Consider the following 15,129-nt stretch of genomic DNA (forward strand, 5'->3'; position numbering starts at 1 on the left):
TTAAGCCAAATACATAAAACCTCTTTTAAATTACAGAAAATATAGTGAATTTAAGAACAGTGTTATAACATTTTACCAAAATAGGAAATAAATGTCTTATATTATGTAAAAAAGATCACAACCTAATAATCTGGGGAAATTTTGATTAATATTTGAATACAATACAGGAATAAGATTCCTAAGAAAAAAAAAAGTTAAGCCAAGAGTGGTGGCACATATCTTTAATCCTAACACTCAACAGGCAGATCTCTGTGAGTTCAAGATCAGCCTGGTCCACAGAGTGAGTTCCAGGACAACCACAGCTATGTAGAGAAACCCTACTTAAATAATTAATAAATGAATGAATGAATGAATGAATGAAAAAGAAAATGACAAGCAAACAGGTATTTTATTTATTTGGTCTTTCAAGACAGGGTTTCTCTGTGCAGCCATTTAGGTCCTGGAACAAACTCTGTAGACCAGTGTTGGGCCTCATAAGGCCTGGGCGTGAGGCTCAGTATAACTTCCTGATCCCAGAGTTTGGAGACCTGTCTTTGGCCATGACTTCCACATGAGTGACAAATCTGCCTCTGCCCAGCCACTGCTAATGTGGCAAAATATCATTGGCCCTTATTCCTCACTCTGCCTCAACCCATCCCAAGATTCCCACCCCCTATCTCAGCCCTATTTAAATTCCGGCCGGATGCAATTAAATGATGTATGTGTTTTTCCCTGGTTGGTGTGTGTGTGTGTGTGTGTGTGTGTGTGTGTGTGTGTGTGTGGTCAACACTAACCATTCTTCCACTCAGCCCCAGGGAAAGTATGGCAGGTCCGGCTCTGCTCCCCGTACTCTTCTGCCAGAGAACCCAGCCTGAGTTCTGGGATTAAAGACACAACAAACAAATAAATACAATTTAAAGCAGGCGGAGGGATGACGCAGTGGTTGAGTTCCCTCTGTCCATGTTGGGCAGGTCACAACTGCCTAACTCCTGCTGGCCTCTCAGGACACCTGGCATATGCTTACACAGAGTTATACAAAAAGTAAAATTTAAAAAAAAAAATGAGAGCAACCATTTCAATGGAAGGGTTTTGGTCTCTGTATAATATGCTAGATAGTTTGAAAATGGAACGACTGGAGGGGTGGTGGCGCGCTCACACCTTTAATCCCAGCACTTGAGGGGCAGAGGAAGGCGGATCTCTGTGAGTTTAAGGCCAGCCTAATTCCAGGACTGGCTCCAAAGCTACAGAGAAACCCTGTCTGGGGGGAAGGGGGGCGGGAGAAAATGGACCGACTGAGAGGGTATCTAATTTAGATTGGATTGATATGATATCAATTGTAAACACTATCAACTTTGTCATCTTTGTCTCATCATTAAGAAAGCTGGTTAATCTGAGTGCTAAGAAACAGGCCTTAGAAAAACCTAACAAAACACATCACAGAGATATTCAAATCCAGATAGAGAAATTTAATGGAGAGCCAATTTCAGCATTGCATTATAGGAACAGAGAGGAACAGCCTAAGGTTTTCAGATAACCAACCTTAAAATATCCAGTAACGTTCCAGGAATCATCAAATGGCAAAGGTTCTGTTACTGCTAACTGGACTATTGTGCCAATGTTAAGATTTAAAGAGATTCAAGGAAGAATAGTCTCATATAGCATGCATTCACCTTTTGTGAAGCAAATGCTAACCTCGGGGGTCATCCCTAACGACTACATAGGTACCCAGTTCAGAGAAGAGGCTAATATTATTGAAGAGAGTAAAGCTACAGGTGGGGAGACCTCCCAAGATCAAATCCTTGGAGGAGAATATGCTACCATAAGGAGGTGAGCTGTAGGTGATGACCACACCCTGGATTTATGCCACACAGCAGCTTGGAATGCTTGGGACAGAATTGGAGAAATAGGAAAGAGAATCAAGTCATTCACTAATGAATTTATACCAGAAGATACAGTGACTTCATTATTTATCCAGTTACAACATATTATCAGAAATAGGCATCATCCCATATATATATAACACACATCCGATCCCATATGGGAAACTGATGAATTATTGACTGGAAATGTGCTGAAGACCTCAGGATTTCATGCCAATAGCAAAGGTTTAAAAAAAAAAAAAGACTTTACGGGGCTGGAGAGATGGCTCAGAGGTTAAGAGCACTGCCTGCTCTTCCAAAGGTCCTGAGTTCAATTCCCAGCAACCACATGGTGGCTCACAACCATCTGAAATGAGGTCTGGTGCCCTCTTCTGGCCTGCAGGCATACAGACAGAATGTTGTATACATAATAAATAAATATTTTTTTTAAAAAAAGACTTTACTATCATGTGGCAACAAGCCAAGGACATTAAGGAAATGTCCTACTTGTTCTTTATACAGCCAAACACCACCACCTGCAGTAAGTAACCCAAAGGGTACTCAAAGAAATGAAAACTGGCAGATGGATGCATTCTATTTTGTAGAATTTGGAAAACTAAAATATGTAAACACCATTGATATCTATTCAGGTTTTCAATAGGCAACTGCTTTGAGTTCAGAAAATGCTGATTTGGTAATCACACATTTGCTAAAAGCTATGGTCATCATTGGTACACCTGCACCAATAAAAACAGACATGCTCTTTAAAAAATGAAACAGTTTTTTGCTTATTAAAATATACATATTACAGGTATTCCACACAATCCTACAGGGTAGGCAGTTAAAGAAAGATCAAAATGAACTCTAAAGGATATTAAATAAACAGACGTGGATGATAAATACCCCCAGAAATACATTGCATAATGCTTTACTCTGAATTTTCCAAATGCTAATAACAAAGAAATAGCAGCTGCAGGGAGACATTAAATAGTCTCATTAGGAAAAAAACTACAGAATATCAGCCAATATACTTTAAAGATGTACTGACCTCAGATGGAAACCAGGACATAATGTTACATTGGGGAAAGGGTTTTACTTTTGTTTCCACAGGAGAAGAAAAGCTATGCATACCATCAAAACTGATGAAGATTCAATCTGAACAGGCGAGAGCTCTTATTTACAAGAGAAGATACGTCATGAAGCACCATGGCTGTTTAATCGAAACCTACATATGAAACTAACAATGCTTTTCATTTCATCAGATATAATTTACCAAAAGAGAATCTCCACAAAGTTAGAGTGGGGAAGGGTGTTGTTTCTGTCTTTTCAGGAGAAGGAAGACATCCAGCTAAGGAATCTGAAGACTATGGACAAATGAGACATCTGAAGAAAAAGGACAAATCATCCAGAAAAGATGTCTCAAGGAAAGAGTAAATCGGCCTATTGGTACATCACATTTCCAACAGAATAAAATTCCATATATATTCCCAAATGTTTATTTCTGCTGCTTTCTACAGACATATAATGCAAATGGTCCTTTCGTAGTCCCAGTCCAGTTAAAGATTAAAGCTGGCTTTGGAGTTGGAGTGTAGCTCTCTCCTTCTCTAAACCCAAGCAGGCTTATTAAATTAAAGTGAAATCCAAAATCTCTGTGTCATGTTAGAAGAGCCACCTGATATGGGACAGAAGATAAACAAAAATTTAAGAACTATTTTATGGCCACTCATCTCATAATCCTTTGGTTTTATACCGACTCTTTAACAGCTTTTCTTAAGGTAAAAAACTTTGGGCTGGAGAGACGGTTTGGCGGTTAAGAGCACTCAGTGCTCTTCCAGAGGACCCTGGTTCAATTCCCAGCACCCACATGGCAGTTCATAACTGCCTATAAATCCAGTTCCAGGGGATCTTACACCTTCACAAAACTGCACATAAAATAAATCATAAAAAGTTCTTTAAAGCCGGGCAGTGGTGGCTCACGCCTTTAATCCCAGCACTCGGGAGGCAGAGGCAGGCGGATCTCTGTGAGTTCGAGGCCAGCCTGGTCTACAAGAGCTAGTTCCAGGACAGGAACCAAAAAGCTACGAAGAAACCCTGTCTCGGGAAAAAAAAAGTTCTTTAAAAGGATTTATTGTGTGTATATATATACACATATTTTAAACTTTGTCATGATATTAATATATAGAATAATAACTAATTCTAGGAAAAGGTTTCATCTTCATCCCTGTACATGATTTTGGGTTTTCTGTAGTGAACCACGAGCATATCTAACAGCAACCTCTGAAGTCGCCAAGAAGAGGATGGGGCCCCACAATGATTCCTCCAGGACTATGATAATACCACCAAGTTGAAAAACACTACCCCTAAAGACCAGCTGTGGACTATAAACTGCTTACAACAATTTTGAGGTGACTAGTTGAGATGATCCAGCCTAACAGACTACTCTACCCAGGACTTGAGTCAAGTCCTGCACTTTCCCATTATGTAGAGACTTGACAACAAATGATACAGCTACCTCTCCCAGGACTTGACAATTAACCCAAACTTTTCTTTTCAAGATGCCCTAAAGATGTCATCACCCCCAGACAGCAGGAAGTAAATGTAAGAATATGACACCCACATTCCCAAGAGGTGGGGGGCAGTTTTTGGTCATTCAATGGGTTATGGATGTTTGTCATTATGTAGGGGATTGAGTTTGTTATTGGTAACGGTCAGGAAAAAAGCTAAACAAAGAAAACTATATTCAAGGGCTGGAGAGATGGCTCAGAGGTTAAGAGCATTGCCTGCTCTTCCAAAGGTCCTGAGTTCAATTCCCAGCAACCACATGGTGGCTCACAACCATCTATAATGGGTGTGGTACAGATAGATAGATAGATAGATAGATAGATAGATAGATAGATAGATAGATAGATAGATAGATAAGAAAACTAGATTCAAGGTATAGTATCACCAGCTGTTTAGGATAATAAGGAAACACAGGTTAGTAGTCAATCACCTATTATAATCGAACTTGTAGTCACATTAAGTATGTTTTCAAGGTCAAAAAAGATATATTTTAAATAGACAGGTCATCTTCACTTCAGAGATCAACAAAATATAGCATTTAAAATGTTCTAAAAACATCAGTCCTTTTTTTTATGACAATGAGACATGTCTGCTCCTGACAGAACCAATCTACGTCAGGGAAGATAATGGGCATCAAAGAAACTATACATTGAGTTTACTTTGTTTGTGGCAAAAGTAAGCCACTGGGCAAGAAAATGCCTTTGCGGGCTGGAAAGATGGCTCTGTGGTTAAGAGCATTGCCTGCTCTTCCAAAGGTCCTGAGTTCAATTCCCAGCAACCACATGGTGGCTCACAACCATCTGTAATGAAGTCTGGTGCCCTCTTCTGGCCTGCAGGCATACACACAGACAGAATACTGTATACATAATAAATAAATAAGTAAATATTAAAAAAAAAAAAGAAAGAAAGAAAATGCCTTTGCCTCGAATGCTACCAGTACGCTGTTCTTGTCCTAACTGGACAAGCAGGACACAAAACAGAGTGACTCCTAAACCTTGCCCAGACAAGGTAGGACAGTGCTTCAAAAACTCTGCTTCACAGAAAAGTCTGTCAGATATTCTAGACCTGTAGGCCAAAGATGGATGGCCAACACTGCAGAGGAACTTTGGGTGACTGTCCAGGCAGGCAGCTTTCTGTCATTTCTCACAATTTTTGGAAGTCGCTTGCTCAAACATCCTGCTTACTCAGTTAATATTATTTCCTTCTTGGGTCTCTGAGGGAGTTAAGACTAGACAGTTATAGTTTTTCTTGTTTACCAGATGCAGAAAGCAAGTTAGGATAGAAAGTAAATTAGGTACAAGACTTTGGACTCACCACGATAGGACAGATAATATTTTCAATGAATTTGTCAAATGCATATGGACTAGATGTTAATATATTTATTGCCTGTATATATTATACAGAGTTATAGTACTTATTATATATAGTTTTTCTTATATTAGTTATTTTAGACAAAAAAGAGGAAATGTAGTGATATCTCATTTGTATCACACTAGTCAGCCATACAGACTAGGCAGTGGTGGTGCACACCTTTAATCCCAGCACTAGAAAGGAATACAAGGCAGGATGAAATAGGAAATCGCTCTCTTTTTCAGTCTGAAGACTTTGTAAAGGTAAGAGCTCTCTAGTGGTTGGCTGCTTTGCTTCTCTGATCTTTCGGTTTGAACCCCAATATCTGTCTCTGGGTTTTTATTATTCATATTATAACATTTGGCTCATATTGTAGAAGAAAAGCTTTGCTAAAAATGAAATCACTAGCTGGGTGGTAACGGTGCATACTTTTAATCCCAGCACTCAGGAGGCAGAGGCAAGTGGATCTCTATGAGTTCAAGGCCAGCCTAATCTACAGAGTGAGATCCAAGACAGACAGAGCTACACAGAGAAACCCTGTCTGGAAACAAATAAAACAACAACAACAACAATCAATCAATCAATCAGTAAGACTAAAATACAATGATGTTTCTGGAGGGACTTTTAAACTAAAATCCACGTTGTTAACACTTGAGTATCAGCTGGCAACGAGAGTGTGAGGGAGCCAATAACTTAGAACACAGTACAATCAGCATATTTCAAGTATGCAATTGTAGCAAACATCAATACTGTCTCTACCTTCCCCCAAAGAACATCAAACAAAAAAACACCTAGCATCTTTCAAGCAATATGTGCGTTGTGATTGGTCACAAAATTAAGAACCTACCTGTCTACAGGAAAACAAGAATCATTCCTTAAGGCATGGGATCTGGGCTGTGTGAAAGAAAAAATGAACTGAATACCAGCATGCATTAATTCATGCGCTCTACTCTTAACCGCATATAATGTGACTAGCTGCTTCACGTTCCTACCACCATGATTTAAAAAAAAAATGATGGACTGTAACCTCAAATTGTGTGCTAACTAAACCCCTTCTCTCTTAAATTGCTTCTGCTAGGGTGTTTTAGCACAACAACAGAAAACAAAACTAAGATATGCAACATTCAAACCTGTAACTACAAATAACATATAGACTTATAAAAACACTTGTGATGGTACATACTGTAATCTGCCCTCAAGGGATGCTAAAGATGTAGAATTCCAAATTCAAGATCAATCTAGGCTACATAGCAAAACTGTCTCAAAACACAAGAAAACACAGCAAACCAAAAATTCTATTAGAACAGTATATAGACTACAACATCTATTTAAACATTTTTGATACATGTTCAGAGCACTGCAAATGCTCATTCATTCTAGAATATTGTCAACTGAATGATCCATTCACCCTGATCATGGTCTAGTTCCCACTGCATAACGGACTTAATGGGGCAGATTCTAAAACATACTGAAGCTTAAGACATACAATACCTACCTAGGAATTCATAAAATCCTATAGATGACACAAAGTATTTTGTCTTTCTGTCTTTCTTTCTGAGACAGGATATCTCTTTGTATCTTTAGAGCCTGTCCTGGAACTCGCTATGTAGACCAGGCTAGTCTCAAACTTACAGAGATCCGCTTGCCTCTGCCTCCCGAGTGATGGGATTAAAGGCATGTGCCATTACCACCCGATCTGAAAAAGTATTTTAATGGAATACATTCTGAGACATAACTGATAAAAAGTGGCACCAGAGACGGGCTGTGGTGGCACATGTCTTTAATCCCAGCAATCGGGGGCAAAGGCAGGTGGAACTCTATGAGTTCGAGGCCAGCCTAGTCTACATGAGTTAGTTCCAGGACAGGCTACAAAGCTACAGAGAAACACTGTTTCAACCCCTCACCCTCTGCAAATAAAAACATGGCATCAGCGTTCTGCCCTTATACCCTAGCCTAAGGCTACTACTCTTAGGAGAAATTCATGTTGGATACATAACTGGCCAGCATATTCCACCTGAGGATGATTTTAAAGTAGCAAATGAACATGCATTTAGAGTGACTGCCTACCTGCTGCAACATCAAATCCAGCATGTAAGCAGTGTAAAATCAGATACAACAACTGAAACATGACAAACTGAAAAGACACACCAAATTTCAAAGGGCTAAGTATTAAAACACCCAATACCCCAAAAAGATAATGCTGAAATTGAGTTGTAACCAACTAAACTGTTTCTTTGTTCCACAATTTCTCTCCTGTATATAAATACCACCTGCCTAGTTGCTGGGTGGAGTTCTCTGCATCTTTACTGGTTCAGAGTGCTGCCCAATTCATGAATCATTTCTTTGCTATAAGCCTATTCAAACTAGCTTGTCTATGGTTTTAACAGTTTAGTATTAGGAGTGGGAATCTCAAGCAAATGTTCCAAGTGGCCATTCCTCCATGCCCCCACTCTTTCCTGTCCCAGCAATTAGACAAGTAAAGGTACCTTATCAAGACCACTGTGTCCATGACTCTCTAAAAGCAAGTGGGGTCATGGCTGAGTTTACTTTTTGAACGAAGCAACACAAATCTGTGATGACCTCATCATTTTAGTCTTTTTTTTTTTTAACTGAATTACACTGTAGATTAAATAGTACAGCTAGAAGCCTCAGGTATATGCTTTTGAAAAGAGATTCCTCCATTGCTGGGCTTGGGGACCCATACCTATAATCCTAATACTCGGGAGGCTGAGGCATGATGATCAAAAGTTCTAAGCTATATAGTGAAATCCTGTCTAACCCACCCCTCCCCGCAATACAAAGACTGAGTCTAGGTTTCCCAGCATGGGATGGGGGATCTAAAGTTGAAGCTGAGGGAAACCTGTGCGAACAAAAAAGTTCTCAGGCACAGCAAAACAAAGATAAATATTTGCTTCCAGTTCTTTAGTGCACAGAGACTAAAGGTAGCTAGGACAACTAGCAAATATGTTATGTTTTGTGCCATACTGACAAATTTTACTACAAGAAAACACCTGCTTCCAGCAGTTGGGATTCATAGATTTTCCAAGCTACAGACTGCTAATATGTCAGGCTATTTATAACTGCCTCCTTCTTTGTGTTCACGGAAACTAAGTACCTTAAGGGGTAAAAGGGTAAGATTTCCAATAGATCCAACAATAATTAGAGAAATGATGAGGGAAATTGCACATTCAAATATAAAAGGAAGGTAAAATACATTTCTGTTAATGAAAAGCATGTACTCTTTAAAAAAAAATTTTTTTTTGGCCCAGTCAGAAGATGGCTCAGCAGTTAAGAACACTTCTAAGACCCAAGCTCTTAACACAACACCCACAAGGCAGCTCACAATTGCAGTTCCAGGAGATGTGATGTCCTCTTCTGGCCTCTGGAGGCACCAACATGCATGTGTATGGGCAAAACAACCTTACACATAAAATAAAATAAAAAATAAAGTCTAAAGAAAAAATAATTTTGCCCCAAAATATTATTATTTTGTTATTTTTTCAAAAAAAAAGGGAGAATGAATACAAAAACAAAAACACCATATGAGTGACAAAGTTGTCTAGGACTTTTAGGAGATAAATTTTTTAAAAAAGATATGAAAGCCGGGCGGTGGTGAAAATTACTAAGATAAGAAGAGAACAGTTTGAGTTTTTCATAAAATGAAGCACTGTTACTAAAAACACAGACTCAGGACTGGAGAGTCAGCTCAGAGGTTAAAAGCCTGCACTGCTTTTGCAGAGAACAGTTGAGCACCCACGTGGTGGCTCACAACCATGAGTGGTTCCACTTCAAGGAGATCCAACACCCTCTTCTGACATACACAATGCACACACATGCAGACAGGCAAAAACACTGATAAACATAAAATCATATCTAAAAAAATTTAATAAAAAAGGCATTTTTTGGAGTCTTTCACGATCTCAACCATCAGCTAGTTGGTTGCTAAATGAACAATGACTATTGTTCCCAGTGACTTTAGATCTGCTTTATATTTTACAATCTTGGCAATTTTTTTAAAAGAACTTTTCAAAATGATATCTTGACCTTGCTACATACATACAGCCCAAGCTGGTCTCAAACACTCAATTCTTTCACCTTAGCCTCCTGCATGCTGGGGTTGTGGACATGTGTCACACACCCAGCTTCAGTATCAAATTTTAAATTAAGTCTTTTTATTTCTCTCCAACTAATTTCCCTGGTGGACCCTTAGAACATCTAAAAAAGATACTACTTATTAAAAAGAGCTATTATAGGCCAGGCAGTGGTGGTGCACACCTTTAATCCCAGCACTCAGGAGGCAGAGGCAGGTGGATCTCCGTAAATTCGAGGCCAGCCTGGTCTACAAAAGCTAGTTCCAGGACAGGCTCCAAAGCCACACAGAGAAACCCCTGTCTCTAAAAACAAAAACAAAAGAAAACAAACAAAAAAAGAGGCAATCTTACCTAATCTACAGATTCAACACAATGCCCAGCAAAATTCTTCAAAGACCTCAAAAGAACGGTACTCAACTTCATATGGAAAAACAAAAAAAACCCAGGATAGCCAAAACAATCCTGTACAATAAAGGAACTTCTGGAGGCATCACAATCCCTGACTTCAAACTCTACTACAGAGCTACAGTATTGAAAACAGCCTGGTATTGGCATAAAAACAGACTGGAGGACCAATGGAACCAAATAGAAGACCCAGATATTAATCCACATACCTTCGAACACCTGATCTTTGCTAAAGAAGCAAAAAATATCAAACGGAAAAAAGAAAACATATTTAACAAGTAGTGCTGGCATAACTGGATATCAACATGTAGAAGAATGAAAATAGACCCATATCTATCACCATGCACAAAACTCAAGTCCAAATGGATCAAAGACCTCAACATAAGCCTCATTGAACCTCATAGAAGAGAAAGTGGGAAGTACACTTGAACACAATGACACAGGGAACCACTTCCTAAATAGAACACCAGTAGCACAGACACTGAGAGAAACAATTAATAAATGGGACCTCCTGAAACTGAAAAGCTTCTGTAAAGCAAAGGACACGGTCAACAAGACAAAACGACAGCCTACAGAATGGGAAAATATCTTCACTAACCCCACATCAGACAGAGGTCTGATCCCCAAAATATACAAAGAACTCAAGAAATTGGACATCAATAGATCACATAATCCAATAAAAAAAATTGGAGTACAGACCTAAAGAGAGAACTCTCAACAGAGGAATCTAAAATGGCTGAAAGACACTTAAGAAAATGTTCAACATCCTTAGTCATCAAAAAATGCAAATCAAAACAACTCTGAGATTCCTTCTTACACCTGTAAGAATGGCCAAGATCAAAAACACTGATGACAACTTATGCTGGAGAGGTTGTGGGGAAAAGGGAACACTTCTGCATTGCTGATGGGAATGCAAGCTAGTACAACCTCTTTGGATGTCAGTGTGGCGATTTCTCCGGAAATTAGGAAACAACCTTCCTCAAGACCCAGTAATACCACTTTTGGGTATATATCCAAAGGATGCTCAATCGTGCCACAAGGACATGTGCTCAACTATGTACACAGCAGCTTTGTTTGTGTACCTAAATGCCCCTCGATCAAAGAATGGATAAGGAAAATATGGTACATTTACACAACGGAGTACTACACAGCAGAAAAAAAATAATGACAGCTTGAATATTGCAGGAAAATGGATGGAGCTAGAAAACATTATTTTGAGTGAGGTAACCCAGACACAGAAAGACAATTATCACATGTACTCACTCATAGGTGGTTTTTAAACATAAAACAAAGAAAGCCAGCCTACAAACCACAATCCCAGAGAACTTAGACAACAATGAGGACACTAAGAGAGACTTACATAGATCTAATCTACATGGGAAGTAGAAAGTAGAAAAAGACAAGATCTCCTAAGTAAATTGGGAGCATGGGGATCTTGAGGGAGAATTGAAAGGGGGAGGGGAGAGGCAGGGACGGGAGCAGAGAAAAATGTAGAGCTCAATAAATATCAATAAAAAATAATATATGCAAAAAAGAGAGAGCCATTATATACAGGACAAACATACATGGTGGTATATACTTTGTAATCCCAAGAATGGACAGCAGAGGCAGCAAGACTAAGAAATCAAGGCAAGCCTGAGCTATAATATACCCTGTCTCAAAAAATATTCATTTGTACCAGACAAAGACCATTAGAGAAAACCAATTGAAAATAAAAACAAAACCAAACATCAAAAATCCACAACTGGTCAAACTGCAAAGAACAAAAAACTGATCATGGGGTATCCAGACCAGCTGATAACCTACAACACAACCCCAGAGCCTAAGACACCAGGAACATCTTGGGAAAGGGAGCAGAAAGACTGCGAGACAGAAGACCAGAAATCTGCTATGTGAGTTTATCTCCTGGAAATGACAGGCAACCTTCTTTACCAATGATACCTCAACAATATGGTCGCCTTAACAAGCCCTGAACAAACACAGCACTAAAAGACATGCTAACTTGGAAGAGGGAGATCTCTTGGGGCAGACAACTATGGAACACTGAGACAGGGAGAAATAGTCTTCCCCTGGGATGAGTTCCCCTAACTGGCTATCCAATACAAAGTGGTCAGTCCTGAAATCATACATGTGCAAGTAACATTAAACATAAACAGACTGAGTTGCTATATATATTTTTTGGTTTTTCGAGACAGGGTTTCTCTGTGGTTTTGGAGCCTGTCCTGGAACTAGCTCTTGTAGACCAGGCTGGTCTCGAACTCACAGAGATCCGCCTGCCTCTGCCTCTCGAGTGCTGGGATTAAAGGCGTGCGCCACCACCGCCCAGCTATATTTTTATATGTATGTGTAACAACAAAGAAAAAGATGCTGCAAATTCAAGAAGGAACAAGATGACAAGGAGGGGGGAGACTGGAGGAAATAAAAGGGATAAAACTATGTAATTACTTCTTAATTAAAAGAATAAAATTACAGCCTGTCTACATAATGAATTCAAAGAATCCAGAATTACACAGAGACCATGCCTCAACAGGGGGGGGGGGGAGGCAGGCAGGTGATACTACACTAACTGGGTTTCATCTATGCAGTAAATCATGAGAAGCACTATCAAATTAACACTAAAACTTCAGAATTATTCATACGACTGTGCCATTAATATGTTTGAGTTAGTATACGGAAATAACCACATTTTCTTGCTCATTGTATCTTTAGTGTAATGAACATCAGATATTTAAATGTGCTATTTTAAGCTTTGACATCTATGGATAGTTGTTTAACATAGTACATTCTTGGACTATAACATGTTTCACTTTTTTTTTTTTTTTTTGAAGGGGTGAAGTGGGGTTCAAGACAGGGTTTCTCTCTGGTTAACCGCTCTGGCCATCCCGGAACTCACTCTATAGACCAGGCTGGCCCCCAAGTTCTGGGACTAAAGGTGTGAGTCACTAAGGCCCACCTGATGTCACTTTTAATGACATCCACGGAAAGGACTGTATGTTTTTTTTACTCTGAAAACATACCAGTGGAGAGCTGTCTGCAAGTCATTCAGGGAGCTCATTAGTGATCACCCCGGTAGGGCAGGCTTTCCAGTGACATAGCTGCCTTTACGTCACCCATGACCCTCATGTTCTGTGGGAGGAGGAAGATCAGCTCCGAGTTTGAGAAAGAGATAGTGGTTCTTTTAACCTAAGAGGTTACTCTGTCTTGATGGAATGCCAAAAATGTGATTAATCTCTTGCAACCAGTTAGAAGCAAAGCCAACAAGAAGAATCAAGAGAAAGTGAGACAGATCCTTATACACAACTTTTGGAGCCAGCTTCACTTTTGCAACTGTGATTTACACAATAAAAGTACTCCACTATATAACTAATTTATATTTTTTTTTAAGTCAGGCTCACTATCCAGCCCAGGCTGGTTTTGAACTCCCAAATCCTTATTACAGAAGGGTGTTGCTGTTTAGTTTGGCTGTTTAACCTAATAATCTAATTTAGAGGTTTTAGGAAGGGGAAAAGAACTGTTGTATTTGCAGACAAAAAAATACTCATTCAGGGTGATTGTGTTTGTTTTTTGTTTTGTTTTGTTTTTCCAAGACAGGGTTTCTCTGTGTAGCTCTAGCTGTCCTGGAACCCACCTTGTAAATCAAACCATACTAGCCTTGAACTCACAGAGATCCACCTGCTTCTACCTCCCAAGTGCTGGGGAGAGAAGGCTCATGCGCTACCACACCATGCTCAGGGTGATTTAATTAAAAAATAAATAAATTAAAACAAAAACATACCAATAGACAGGATAAGAATTTCCATCACACAGTCAGATACATCTACTGGAAGTGGAGGAGGTAGGACGAGTCATCCTCAGGCTACATAGCAAGTTTAAAACCAGTTTGGGAAACACAAGACCCTGTCTCTCTCTCTCTCTCTCTCTCTCTCTCTCTCTCTCTCTCTCTCTCTCCACACACACACACACACACACACACACACACACACACACACACACGAAAGAAAGGAAGAATTATTGGTGGGTAACTGTTTTAGAACTGTCTGGAAAGGTGGCTTTGGGTTCCCAGCACTCACACAGTGGCTCGCAGATGTATGTAACTCCAGTTAATCCAACATCCTTTGTAGCCTCACCGCCAGGCACACAAAGCAATGCATAGATGTGCATACAGGCAAACCACCCATACACATAATTAAAATTACTAAGATGGTTTGTATAAAATGCTTCTTGGCTTGTCAAACTCACAGTTCAAATACAATGAAGACCATAGGTGATAAATTTCTGATACCTCCTAGGAATTTAAGCCACCTTCGGCTCATGTCTTCTGGTTTTGTTCTACAAAAGATTTCCCATGCAGGGAGGGCTGTAAGAGTAGCTAAAAGGTTTTAAGAAAATTCATTTCCCTTATGAGGCATACCTAAACAAATCTCAAGGGTGCTTAATGAGTTGGACAAAAGGCAACCCAAGGCATTGCAAACACAGAGAAGACACAAATACCAGAAGAGAATAAAAATTGGTAATATGTTAAAAAAAATAACGTTTAAATTCTAACACAGAATTTGTCTAAGAAAAGCTACAATAACAAATAACTTCTACTTAACAAAGAAACTCAACAGTCTTGCTACTTCCTTCCTATAAAGAGAGAAAATAAAGGGAGGCAACAGCACTTTCTCCTGAAGAAAACTCAGGCCACTTCTGCCTGCACCCTCCACCTACCTTCACTCAGCAGAGTGAGATGAGGGGGGGGTCTTCTAGGCACGTGACTACCACCTGTTAAGGGTGACTCGTATCAACAACACCATCAGGTATCCGATTCTGTTCTGCACTGAACGCATTCAACTTGATGAAAAGAGCAACCAGCTAAGGAAGATTTCTAAGATGTTAGCCTG

The 15,129-nt window shown here is 39.5% G+C and overlaps 1 protein-coding gene across 5 annotated transcripts in view; it reads right to left on the minus strand.

Moving 5' to 3' along the window:
- Dnajc5 (DnaJ heat shock protein family (Hsp40) member C5) overlaps positions 1 to 15,129 on the minus strand; it is a 33,698-nt gene that overhangs the window by 13,532 nt on the left and 5,037 nt on the right. Inside the window, exons 2-3 of one of the 5 annotated variants that reach the window (XM_050151008.1) lie at positions 6,598 to 6,644; positions 774 to 857 (exon numbers count right to left, since the gene is read on the minus strand). The exons of 2 other annotated variants lie outside the window; for them this stretch is intronic. The gene's annotated coding sequence lies outside the window, so the exon portion shown is untranslated. The remainder of the gene's footprint in view (positions 1 to 773; positions 858 to 6,597; positions 6,645 to 15,129) is intronic. 2 more of the 5 variants (XM_050151007.1, XM_050151006.1) reach the window with 2 other exon arrangements.

The sequence above is a fragment of the Alexandromys fortis genome, unplaced genomic scaffold, assembly GCF_014885135.2.
Source record: "Alexandromys fortis isolate MF-2015 unplaced genomic scaffold, M_Fortis_MF-2015_v1.1 scaffold_27, whole genome shotgun sequence".
NCBI classification, from domain to species: Eukaryota; Metazoa; Chordata; class Mammalia; order Rodentia; family Cricetidae; genus Alexandromys; species Alexandromys fortis.